Raw genomic sequence first — 13,849 nt, 5'->3', positions numbered from 1 at the left:
AGGTGTAAACCCCACGGCTGTGCATGCATCCAGCCTTTGGGAGAGGGTTTTTCTACAAGAGTCGCTCTATGGTGCATTTTCATAGACCAAATACCAGCAGGGACCCGTGTCCCTCATCTTTCCTCGCCGCCGCGCTCCCCTTGGGTACCTTACTGTGAACCTCACGCCTTTTGTAAAGCGATGGTGATTTTGTACTGACCCAAGATACTGGGGGGGGTTCTCCCTGTGTGCGGGGCTCTGCTGGTGTGTCCCGCCGAGTCTTCTTCCTGGAGTTTCTTCCCGGTGAATCGCTGCAGCCGTGTTACTGCTCAAAGGTGTAAATAAATCTTTTCTCCTGCTTATCCCTGTGCTGCCGGTGTCCGTGTGTGAGTTATGCCCAGTGTCCACTGGAAGCCAAGCTTTGCATGAGCCTTGGCCCTGCTCTGAGGCTGTTTCTTTATACAGGACAAGGAGGAAGAGGAAGAAGAGGAATGAGAGCATCCCCGCTTGAACACACAAGACAATCCCTCAGTAAATGGGGTCCCCCAGGTTTTGGGCTTGGGCACAATGCTATTTGGGTCCTGTCATACAGCCACCTCCTTTATTTGAGATAACCCCAAATAATAGTTAAAGAGCCAGTTCTGACAGTGCAGATTAAGTGAGTTTCTCCTTCCCTCCCACCCTTCTTGCACATAAAATGGGTTTATGTTCGTAGTTAACTTCCCCAGTAAAAGTAATGGAGAGGCTCCGGCCATTGCCTGCTCCCCATGTAATCCATCGCATTACTTGGTAGCAGGGATTAAGAGCCATAACATGAGGTGCCTCCCCCAGTCACTACCTATTTGCATATCCAATTGTTTTGTATTCCCACATAGCAGCTCAGGGCCCTTTGTCCCCTGTTGGGAACAAGCAGAGACTCCGAAATGATTAGGAGAAATAACAATAGGGTGATAAACAGCAAACCCACTGCTTGGGAGGTGAGGAAGCAGAGGCATGGTGAGGATGATGCCAGGGCTCAGGGTCATGGCAATCCAGAGGCCAAGGAAGGATGTATTGCCTCTGTGTGTGATCTGGGATGTATTGACTCTGTGCAGGAGCTGGGCTATAATGCCTCTGTGCAACTCTGGCTGAGGGTGCAAGGGCAGATAAATACAACGAGGAAAAGAACTGCTGTGTAAGCCAGAAAAAGAACTCGGTCTAAAAACAAAAGATTGAAGGTCAAAAAGCAGAGGAATCTGTGAGGAATGCGAAAACCCAGCTGAGACCAAAGCCTTGGCTCTTCCCCAAGTGCTGCCAGGGGAGCAGAGGGGGGACAAGGGTCGGTGTCCCCATCCCTGTGTCCTGACCTGTGGCATATACAAGGGTTGCAGACAAGAAATCTGGAGAGGGACTTTGGACATGGGCCTGTAGGGACAGGCCAAGGGGAATGGCTTGAACCTGCCAGAGGGGAGACTGAGAGGAGCTCTTAGGCAGAAGTTCCACAGGATTCTATGGATTCTATGATTCTATTAAGGGCTCGATAGCACACAATGTATAGAGATAGCAGAGAAAGGTGATAATTTTAATGCAATCAGTGTTGTTCTGAAATGAAATGAAGTATTTAGCAGCCCCATAGGAACAAGCTGCTTTTTGGGTGTTGTGGCTGTCCCTGGCCATGACAGGTTTGGGTGCGTGTCCCTTGCAGCTGGGGAGAAGCCCTCAGTTTCATGGGATCATAGACTCCCAGCCTGGTTTGTGTTGGAAGTGACCTTAAAGCTCCTCCAGCTCCAACCCCTGCCACGGGCAGGGACCCCTTCCACTGGAGCAGCTTGCTCCAAGCCCCTGTGTCCAACCTGGCCTTGAACACTGCCAGGGATGGGGCAGCTACAGCTTCTCTGGGCACCCTGGGCCAGCGCCTCAGCACCCTCACAGGGAAGAGCTTCTTCACATAAGGCTTGTAGGATCTTGCTCCTTATTTGCTGTCTGTGCTCCACGCTGCTGTTTTACAGCCCAGTTACTTTAAATCGTCCTTTTGCATACCTGTCCCTGGGGATCTGTACCTTGAGCTCCTCTGTTGTTTCCCCGTCAGTCTCTACACTGCTCTGCCTCCCTTGGGTGTTGTGCAGAGTGATTAAAACTTCTGGGATGCTCAGATACAGTGGGGATAAGAGACACCCAAGGAAGACAGCTGGAATTACTGATGACTGCTTGGGAGAAATGGAACTGCTAGTTTGTAACCCCATCAGATCTGTAGTTATAAATATTACATATAATATTTATATTATAATCTGTATATATGTAATATATATTATATTATAATCTATACTATAATAGTTGATAGTATAACATATTGGTATTATAGTTATCTGCTGCGATAAAGGTTTGAGGGCAGTTATAGCATCTTGATAGTGTCAGCTAGTAATGGGGATCCAGGGAAGTGCCTCAAGCAGCGCATTGCCCCATTCCCTGCTCTATGACATGCCACATCCCCACTGACTCCATCCAAACCATTTCACCTTCTCCAAAAAGCAAAAACTCAAGGGAAAAAAGGAATAAATAGAGAAGATGGGTTCGTTTTGCACTCGATGGCTCAGACCTGCAGACTCCAGATCCCACTCCATGCCACATTTTAGAAGATGTGATATGTCTGCCTCCATCCTCATCCTTCCCTGAGTCCCTGTAATCCCAAATATAACCGGGCAGGGCCCGGAGCAGCGCGCAGTTCCCAGGCAGCAGCGCCCCAGCCCATGGCCACCGTCGCTGTCATCGTCGTCTTCGCCCCGTGACCCGGGACTGCCGCCGGATGAGGAGCGGGGAGGCGGCGTGCGGGAGCGCAGCCGGGATCCCGCCGCAGGAGCCGGGAGCCGAGGATGCACGCAGCTGAAAAGGGAGGTAAGGAAAGCTTAGCCATGAGCGGGATGCGATGGAAGAGCAGCGAGACGGCGGCGGGTGCACCAGCAACCGGGGGACCTTGTTTACGGCACATTTGTGCTGAGTAATCATTGGGGACGCACGCTGGGATCCTGCAGCTCGGGAAAGATCCTGCTTTAGAGCCCTGTTGTGTAATGGGCTTGAGGGTTTGCACTGAAAACTGCTTCTCTCGGCAGGGCAGCACAGCCCTGTCTGGTGGGCACGCAGAGGGGCTGGAATTTGGCAAGCTCTACCTGGGCACAGAGTGCTGAATAACCTCCCTCCTGCTCCGGCTACCCCAATAATTCCATACCAAAACGAGCGTCTCTTCTTGCCACCCCAAAAGAGGTGTCTGTGCATTTTAGGGTGGTGAAAGCCATTTGGGCATATTACTGTCAATGAATCAAAATGAAGTGATTTCCTGGCTTTAAATAATAGCTGTAACCTGTATCTGAACATAGCTGTACTTCCTACCGGAGGGGTAATGGGGCGTATATAAATGCTGCGATGAAATACTGATGTCCAGCCTCTCACAGCACATCCACTGTGAAGCTGACCTTCAACCCCCCCATTTTTTTATGCTGACACAAACAGAGAGCTGCATTCCCTTTAAAAACACTACTTTAGGCCAAAAAAAGAGTAAAACCACACAGCTGTGTGCATGCATCATTGGTTTTGCTTTGGTCTTTCTGAGGGAGCTCCGGCTGGGTGTCCGGGGCAGCGGGACAGGACAGCAGGGATGGGGCTGCTCCCTATGGCACTGCTGCTCCAGGTAGGTGTTTATCCCCCTCGGCATCACCTCGGGGGCACTGTGACTTTAAATCAGAACATATTTAATGTCTCGCTGATGTATTTGTGGCTGTCGTTACTATAGTCTTATTTTGGGTACTGCCAAGGAGAGGAGAGGGAGGAGGAGGAGGAGAATGGCGAGGAATATCTTGGATAGGCCCCCAGGTCTGCAAAGTACAGACTTTATTCACCTTCTGCATCTGGACCAGGGCCTCCATCTTCTGCTGTCCCTTCAGCTGTGGATTTCTCTTAGTCATAGCCCTCCCCGAGAACAAAATATAGATGAAAACTCAGCGTACCAAGGAATTCAGATGGCACAGGCAGCAGGAAGGCAACCCAGGCTGCACTATATTTAGCTGCCTGTCACACAGCCGGCTTGTTTATGGTCGCAGGAACGCTCCCAGCAGATAGATGCAGCATTTTGGAGTGGCTGCAGCCTTTAAGGAGGAACCGCATTTTGTCCTTGAGCGCCAGGTTTTCCCTGCGCGCTGCCGGCAGCGTTAAGCGCCAGCGTTTAATTGCTGACCCGACTAATCCGCTGCGGATTAATCCCGGGGCCTCCCGCTGCACCCGCAGCCGCGAGTCCCCAGAGCTGGATTTTGGGGTAGGGTTTGCTAAAATCCATCCCGCTTCACTGTAAAAATGTGGTTGGCAGCCCTGGGGCTGTGTGGGAGAGGGAAGTGCTGGGCTGTAGTGATGGAGAGTTTGGTACCCAGATGTGCCACACAGGTTTTGGGGTCAAAATGGGGGTATTGCTCAGTGCTGACACACAGGGTTGTGTTTTATCTCACCTCCAGCTCTGCTCAGGTGGCTGATGTTCCCTTTGCAAAGGCAGTTGGCATCATTAGCACATGAGGGGTAGAAACATGGAATGGTTTTGGTTGGAATGGACCTTAAAGATCATCTAGTCCAACCCCCTGCCAGGGGGTATGTATGGGATATAGCAAAGGATGTAATGCAAGCATCTAGTTAAAGATCTAGTTGAACCCTGATCTAGATGAAGATGTCCTTGGTCATTGCAGGGGGTTTGGACTAGATCATCTTTGAAGGTCCCTTCCAACCCAAACCATTCTATGATTCTATGATCTATAATGAACATCCAGAGCCAAAGGGGTGGCTGCTCCTCCTGTGGGATGCTCTGCAGATGTGGAGATATCTGAAAGCATTGTGAAGCTTCTCACGTGGGTCTGAGCTTTGCTGAGTATGGATTTGGGGGATCATGGTGTGGAAATCCCAGCTGTGCTTGTACTGAATCGAGATACTGTCATTACCATCCACCGTGAAAATTGGATTATAACTGCTTCTTCAGGGTGGATAAAGCAGCCACGGGAAGCTCTCAATACGAAAATGCTCTAAATATTACTTTTTATTCTTTATATTGAATTAGAAATAGCATTTTATGAAGTCTTACAGTAGTTTACATTACAATAGCATACGAGGCCCTGTTTTGACTGGCACTGTAAGCAACACATAGATTTCTTTCTCTTGAGTAAGTTCTTGTCTTCAGTAACCAGAAGAGGATGGGAAATGACAACATTTACATCCCTGAATCCTGGCTGGGAGGCAGAGAGGAGGAGAAACCACGTGTGCAGAACAATGCAGGGAGACCGAGGTGAGGGACGGGATTTTCTCCCACTCCTCTGAAATGGGGGTTTTGCCATGCAGGAAACATGTGAAGTTTATCCCTTCCCTGGATCGTGTTTTGAAGGGATAAAAACTCCCCCAAACACTCAATTTCCTTTTCCAAGGAATAGTTTACATGGAAAACTTTTGCGGGGTCAGATGCATCAAGAGGAGCATGACCAGCAGGTCGAAGGAGGTGATCCTGCCCCTCTACTCTGCTCTCGTGAGACCTCACTTGGAGCATTGTGTGCAGTTCTGGTGTCCTCAACATAAAAAGGACATGGAACTGTTGGAACAAGTCCAGAGGAGACCACGAGGATGATCAGGGGCTGGAGCAGCTCCTGTATGGAGCCAGGCTGAGAAAGTTGGGGCTGTTCAGCCTGGAGAAGAGAAACTGCGTGGAGACCTCAGAGCAGCTTCCAGTATCTGAAGGGGGCCTACAAGGATGCTGGGGAGGGACTCTTCATCAGGGACTGCAGTGACAGGACAAGGGGTAACGGGTTCAAACTGAAACAGGGGAAGTTTAGATTGGATCTAAGGAGGAAATTCTTTACTGTGAGGGTGGTGAGGCACTGGAATGGGTTGCCCAGGGAGGTTGTGAGTGCTCCATCCTTGGCAGTGTTCAAGGCCAGGTTGGATGAGGCCTTGGGTGACCTGGTTTAGTGTGAGGTGTCCCTGCCCATGGCAGGGGGGTTGGAACTGGATGATCTCAAGGTCCTTTCCAACCCTAACTATTCTAGGATTTCTATGCAGGCAGGCTCTGGCTCTCCCCATATTTGTTGTCCATCCCAACAGATCTTGGGAGGTGTTTAAATTTAAACCCATCCACACCAAACTGGGAGCCACAAGGCGTAATTAATTATCTTAAAGCCACGTGGTACCAAGCAGCTCCTGCAGTGGTGCTGAGTACCTGGTGATAAACTCCTTCCTGCTCTCAATGGTGTTGGAAACCTGAGCTGGGTCTGGGGGGAGCCATCAGGGGGGAACCTGCCCCTCACTCAGGGCTGTTTGAGAGCATCATAGTGTGGAGCATCTCCCACTGAACCCACACAGCAGTGCTGGAGGCATTGCCAGGAGAGGAAGATTGCTTTGAATCCTTTCTGCTGAGTCAAGCTTCATTTGGACAGAATCACAGAAGGGTTTGGGTTGGAAAGGACCTTAAGTTCATCCAGTTCCAACCCCCTGCCATGGGCAGGGATACCAGGTTGCTCAAGGCCCTGATGTTCATGAAGCTTTTCTATTACTTGGTGTCCTGTAGGCATCCCAGCAATGCATTCCCCAAGGATGCTGAGTCAGTTAGTGTTGTAGGAGACACTGAACTGGGGTTTGCTGCCTTTCATGGTGTATATGGCTCACAAGGAGAAGGATGAGGGCATCATACCCAGCCTTGCTCCCTGTCTCACTTGTAAAGTCACTGAGGACCAGACTTCTGGCTCCTGTACTGCTGAATTTACAGCCTGCATCCACGATGATCTGTTGCAAGCTATTCCCATGCCGATGCAACTGGGTGACTCTCCCCTTGAATCATGTCCAAGCCATTCTTCCAAAACTGCAGAGCACCACATGGATTGAAAGCAGCATCGTGGGAGAGAGCAGATGCAGCCTTGGAGAGACTGCTTCAGTATTACTTTGGAAAGGATGAGCAGTTATAACCCAAACTGCATCAGCTGGGTGTGATGCAGGGCCTGTAAGTCAGGAGATGCTGCGAGCTGAGAAAGACATCATATTTTAATGCTCTATATAGCAGCCAGAACAACAAAGCTCAAATAATGTAATTTTTCCTATTAGTATTAGATAAAAAATATGCTGCCCAAATCTGGAAGAAGAGAGACCCACTTTAATGGGGATGTGGTGGGTTTCTGGCTAACCTTCTGACTCATCTGTATCTTCTTAACCTTTGTCACCAGCCCTCACTTACACATCCACCCAAGAGAAACCATCACTTTGAAGCTTGGAGTGAGGATACTCATCCCCTGGCCCACCCACCAAAGGAAGCCTCCATCCCATACATCCTAAAATGAAGTAGCAATAGGAGTGGATGAGGTGAGCAACAGCCATCAGCATGCGCTCGCAGCCCAGAAAGCAACCGTATCCTGGGCTGCATCAAGAGGAGCGTGACCAGCAGGTCGAAGGAGGTGATCCTGCCCCTCTACTCTGCTCTCGTGAGACCTCACTTGGAGCATTGTGTGCAGTTCTGGTGTCCTCAACATAAAAAGGACATGGAACTGTTGGAACAAGTCCAGAGGAGGCCACGAGGATGATCAGGGGCTGGAGCAGCTCCTGTATGGAGCCAGGCTGAGAAAGTTGGGGCTGTTCAGCCTGGAGAAGAGAAACTGCGTGGAGACCTCAGAGCAGCTTCCAGTATCTGAAGGGGGCCTACAAGGATGCTGGGGAGGGACTCTTCATCAGGGACTGTAGTGACAGGACAAGGGGTAACGGGTTCAAACTGAAACAGGGGAAGTTTAGATTGGATCTAAGGAGGAAATTCTTTACTGTGAGGGTGGTGAGGCACTGGAATGGGTTGCCCAGGGAGGTTGTGAGTGCTCCATCCTTGGCGGTGTTCAAGGCCATGTTGGACAGAGTTTAGTGTGAGTTGGACATGGTTTAGTGTGAGATGTCCCTGCCCATGGCAGGGGGTTGGAACTGGATGATCTCAAGGTCCTTTCCAACCCGAACTATTCAATGATTCTATGGGCTGGCAGCGCCAATGTAATTTCCCTTCTGTTTTCATGGGAAGACTCAGTGTGAAGAGGGGTCCTTGGTCTGAGCTCCCTGACTATTTCCACTGTATTATTTGCTGCTGGAGCCTGACCCTGAGCACATCAGCAGTAGCTGAAGCCACCCTGCGATGACTCCCTTGTGTCATTTTCCTCCTTGTTTTCATCACCAGCCGTTTTCCTAATGTAGACCATCACCTGCTGCAAAGAAATTCAATATTTGGACATTCTGTGTTTAAGAACCCCAAGATCTGGGCATTGTCTGGTTTTAAATGCCAGTGCTAATGCACGCTGGCATTACAAGTGAGCTGAGTAACTGAGCTTTGTAACTTCTTGCAAGTTGCAAGCAGGTTTAACGTAAAGCTGAGATTTTCCCAAATCTACGGGGCATCTATGGCCCCACTTCTGTCTTGGTTAACGAATGTAGAACTTCTCCTGTTGCTAATGGAAATGTTTGTGTGTTTCTCAACTCCTGCCTTTCATTCTACCAGGGATCACACATAAATGTATCTTGCAGGCTCACAAATGGCTTTAAGAAGGCTATAGCTGGATTTTTGTTGGTATTTAGCCACTTACAGTGAATGGGAAATGATGAATAAACTGCAGATAGGCAGCAAAACATCTGATTCTTACCTAAATGTTTGATTTTGGCCAAAGGAATTGTATGAATGGCTGTAGAGCTTCCAATTTTCCAACAGTTTGAGGCTGGGGGCCTCCTGAGCGCACAGTCCTATTTAATGGCTCCTTACAGACTGGGTTTTCCCATACATTTCTCCACTCTCTTGGTGAAGCACGTACATTTTTAGCACCTACAGCAGCCTTTGGCAAGCAGCCCCACAGCTCAGCGTTGCTGAGGAGCCAGTCAAGTCCTTAAATACTCTGAAACAAAGGGCTGGAATGAGTGAGTTGTGTGTCATCCTGACAGAGCTTCAACCAGGCTGAAAGGCAAGAAAGACAACAATACGCAGACACAGCAATGCTCTTCATGGTGTGTGCTGTCACGGAGAGGAAAGGATGGGGAGAGGATAGTAAGAGAGTCAAACACTAGTCATCTGCTAAGGTTTCTGATAGCATGGGGTGAAACTGTCCCCCTCAAAGCCTCCAGATGCTCTCAGGAGCATTATACTCAAGTTGTGGTCTCCGAGCAGAAGGAATGCTTCTATGGGAGCGGTTGTGGTGCTTTTTCTGCCATCAGTGCTCCTGCCAACAAGGGTTTCCTTCTACAGATGCTTGCATGAGGACCACGAACACCTCTGAAGTGAAATTAGGGCTGTTGCTTGACAAGTCCTTGTGAATATGTTTGTCAGTGTCCATCCATTGCAGAACACGTTCACTGGAGCTTCAGCTGCTGAAGCTGGGTATTGCAGTTAGGTTTCACTACAGCAAAGGCTCAAGGCTTCCTCTGAGGAAGGAAAGCGAAGGTTTAACTGAGTCTAACACTTAAAATCAACTCAACCTTTCTCAGGACCACCTTTGCTATATATTAGAAATGAGCAAACCAGGAAGGGCCAGTTTGGAGGTTCCTGCATATTGAGTAGGGTTAACAAAGGATTAGAGCATTTGACGCCCCTCTCTCCACCTGGATCCACATAACCCAGCCCTATTGGCCTGTTCCTGGGGCACACTGCACTTCACACAGGTAACTGCTCATAGGTAGGCTGTGATGGTTCCTTATGTCTACAGCAAGCCCAAGCATGGACATACTATCCCCATGTGCAGAGGAAGGAACCACATGGCCATCCTTGACTCCAGTCCAAATACTACTTATTTATCCTCAGCACAAGTCCAGCTACTGCTTTGAAATCTGATTTCTGCCTGTGCACCAAGAGCCTCTACCCATTTTGCTATCACGTTATGGGAATCAATTCTCCTGGCCAGCCCATGGCACTTCCTAAGCAGTGAATGGAGCCTCCAGATGAGATCCAAGATCCTTGCTGCATATGTCACATATAGCACAAAGCCATTGGTGCTCGATCCATACCTCTTCTCAGCATGGAAATGTGAAGAGCTTATTCTACAGGAGTAGGAACTGCTATGGGCTGGCTCCTGGGGGTTTATTTTGTCAGCTGTCACCACTGCTATGACAGTGAACTGTCAGGAAAGAAACCCTTACACATCCTCCCTGATTGCCTCAGTGCATTCAGAGCCTGTGAGAGTGGAGGCTGGTGCCTATAGATAGAATATAAGAGTGATGGGAGGGCTCCTGCTAGGGGGAGGGAGGGTCTAGCTAGCATTATAACAGGATGGGACTAAGTTCAAGGCAGTCCCAGACTGAGGATCTGGCTAATTTTAGAGATAATGATTGCTTAGAAGACACTGTTTTTCCTAAGCTGGCCTCAGAGATGAGTTGCAAATCCCTTGGTTGTATATGTAAAAGTTATTCACTGCTCCTTGTAAAGGCTGAGACTGATTTGGCAGTTGTTGTTTCGATGAGGAGACAGGAGGAGGTATTTTGGTTCTGGTTTTCCTAGGACAAGAAGTAAAGCAAAGAGGGTTGGTATCACTTGCAGTGACAAGAACCAGGTGAGCTGAACGGAGAGCAGCACATGCAGTCAAGGGGCAAGACCTTGAAGCTAATTCAAATGATGCTGCATGGCTTAAGTGTTTAAGATCTTTGGCTGCTGTTAGAACACACCAGGCCAAAAATAAAATAGAAAAATTAAGATATTCCTTATCTGAGGCAATAATGACCCACAATGCAGGGGCATTACTTCTTACAGTTCACCTCTGCTGCTCACCCACACGGTAATGGGGTGGTCCTAGCCAAGGAGCTTGTTGGCTGTCATCAATTCAATCAGGTTTGCTTCATCAGGGTTAAACAAGAGGCTCTTATTCGAAGCGCTGGCAGCTGTGGAGGCCTTCAGCATTCTGGGAGTGGAGATGCTGGAGTCAGTGCTCTCTGGAGAGGTAGGCAGTGGGAGAGATGCTTCTCCTAAGAGGATAAGGAATGGGTGTTTGCTAGAGTAAAATTGCTATGGGGTAGGTGCAGGATGAAAGAGACGACATCAAAATGTGGTGATGCTCTTGTTTTCCTGTTGGCAGAGTGCTGTAGGCCCTAGGGTCAGAGCTGCTGCCCATGGAGCACATTCTTCACTGCCCAGTGGGGCTAAGGGCTGTGAGTGGGGTTGTGACCTTGTGGCTTGGTGTGGTGGCTGTGGAAGCGCTAGGGCTTTGGTTTGGTCTGTGTTTTATCAGGATGTGGGGCTTCTGGGGTGAATGTGATGCTGAGGTAGGCACAGTTGTCAGTTCTACACCCAGCTAGGTTTTAGGGCAGGAAAGTTGTCTGTATTACACCAAGTTTTTGATGATGAACTAGATAAAGTATCAAAATACCTTGCTACCTAAGGTGTATGGCAATGGCTGTGCTGTAGGTCTGGGTACTAAACAAGCACAAAAAGGTGGTGGTTGTTATTCTTTCAGGCCATCAAAAGCTGATCAAAGTGCTTCAGTTTATACAGGTGTTAAAGCCTCCTCCTCCTGCTGGCAGCCTGGCTCCTAGCACAGCTCCCAACCCTGAGAACGTGGTAGTGTGTGATGGGGTGGGTTAATAAAGGGTTCTCAAAGGGTGTAACTGTGGCTGAATGCCAGGAATGCTCCCTGTGAAGTGTCACGGAAAGGCAGAAGAGTTAAATAGCTTGTGCTGTGTTGTTTGGTTTTGGGAAAGCCCATTCTATAGAGCGCTTGTTATAGGAATGTTGAGGGCAGCCTGAATTCAGGAGTCTGTGAATTAAAGATGCTTTGAGGAGGGAAAAGGCAAAAATGTTAATTCTTTGGAATACGTTTTGATGGCCCAGTGACCCATTGTGAGGAGAAAGGTTCATGTAAGCATGGGGAGACAGGAATGAGGGAAGAAATTACTGCAGCTTGGGCTGCAGAGAGAAGGGACTGCCCTGGGCCGCAATATGAAAGTGGAAATATGAAATACACTTGAGGAATGTGAAAGCTGCTTGAGCAAGTCTTCCTTTTCTTAATGCATGCATTTTTGTGCAGGCAGTGATAGAAGTTCGTGTCATGCAGCATTGCTGGTACTTGCCGCGTGCCTACCTATGTGCACACACCTGGGTCTGGGCTTCTTGCAGAACCCCTTAGTGTAGGGAGAGTTCATTGTTCACAGCGAAGTAACTCTGGAAGAAGTCTTTAGTATATTGAGTTTTAAAGGTATTGCTCCAGGTGGTAAATGAATTCTCAAGCTATAGCTGTCATTTGCGCAACACTCCACAGTTCGAATGTGTTCTTGAAGTAATAGGAGTGTAATATTTCACCTTAGCTGCTCCTCTAGTTGGAGGAGAGGTGGAAAGATGAAATTGCACCTCAGCATGGTTGGTGCTTGATTACAGCTACGAAAAGAGGCTTTCCCCATGAGAGGCTGCAACCCAGACAGAGACAAAGAGAGGTTGGCAAATCAATTGCCTCTTCCAAGGTCAGTAATGGGGAGAGTCTGTATCTCTTGAGTCTTGAGCAACATACAATCCTCTTTAGCATGTCATTAACATCTCCCACAGCCTTACTGGCACCTGCCAGCCTTAGCATTCAAACAGAATACATCATCACTCTGCAGTATCATTAGCCACCGCTCAATAAATCTGCAAGGATGTTAATGAATTTTCCTAGTTCTTCCTTCTTCACTCTCCTTTTTGAAAGTCATGCGCCATTAACATGTTACTTGTTTGGTTTTCTTCGTATATAGCTTTCTTTATACTGTAAACCTCTAAAAGAGAGAAACTGCGTGGCCCTTCATTAGCCCAACTTAAAGGGAGAACTGGGGGAGGAGGGAATATTACTCGATATGTTCTCTTCAGCTAAACTTCCCACAGGGCTGAGAAATGCATGGATAAGTGCAGCTTCAACTGAATCCCACACAACAGGCTTCCCTAATCCCATCTCTTTGTTTTTGTAGCAATGGTAATTACCAGCAAGGATGGGGTTTTGAAGCCTCTTTCCTCCTCCCTTCTCTGCCCCCATATTCCCTGGAGGGGCTGCTCTGTCCCTACTCGGTGCCTGTGCTGAGGCTTTGCAGAACCTCCTTCTTTAGGGTAGAGCTCCAGGCAGTGGTGGTGGATCTCCTTGGAGGGAAAGCAAGCTCTGATCCCGCAGAACTCTGGGACAGATGTGGAAAGAAATTAATTAATAATGGATTCAACAAGGAGAAGCAATTTTTCTTCCAACTATGACTGTGCTCTGCCTCTGCAGACACGGCAGCAGCATTAACACTGGGTAGGAAATGTTGAGCCAAAGACATGCTGTAAGGCTCCCGTGGGCAGTGACAGGAGATTGCAGCTGTGGAAGTACAATATGGGACTTGGAGAAGGGCAGCTGTAACTCCTGCTGGAATGAACCTCTCCTCTCGCTTGTACCCTTTTTCCATGGGAACACTTTCAGTAGGGCTTTGCCCTTGCTCCCTAATGCAGACAGGTCCTTGGTGCTCCTCAGTGAGAGAGATGAGTTAGGAGATGAAGGCTTGCCTAAGCTGAGCTTCTTGAGTGGATGGGTAAAGGTGGCAGAGCAGGCTAGAGACCACAGGTAATGGTTTATGATGGGGAATAGGTTGTGTAGGGTGTGGTGTTGTGTTGTGCCAGATTCCACAGCTCATTCCCTGTAACAGGCTGCAGCCGTGCCCAGTGTAGGCAAGCTTGAGTACCCATTGAAAAGTTACACATCCTTGGTGTGCCCCCTTCACCTGACAGCCTCTTGTTTTGTGTGTTTGAGCCGTTCTGGGCAAGCAAAAGAAATGAAAATCATCTTGAACCCCCAGATTTCCCATTTTTATCCTAGAGCACAGGAAGTGTATCTAAGGTGTGACTGTGACAGATTTACAGATGTGATCCCTAGTAAATGTACTTGTGGTTTTAGTC

The sequence above is a fragment of the Psittacula echo genome (assembly GCF_963264785.1).
Source record: "Psittacula echo genome assembly, chromosome: 7".
Classification (NCBI taxonomy): Eukaryota; Metazoa; Chordata; class Aves; order Psittaciformes; family Psittacidae; genus Psittacula; species Psittacula echo.
This window is presented reverse-complemented; position numbering follows the sequence as displayed.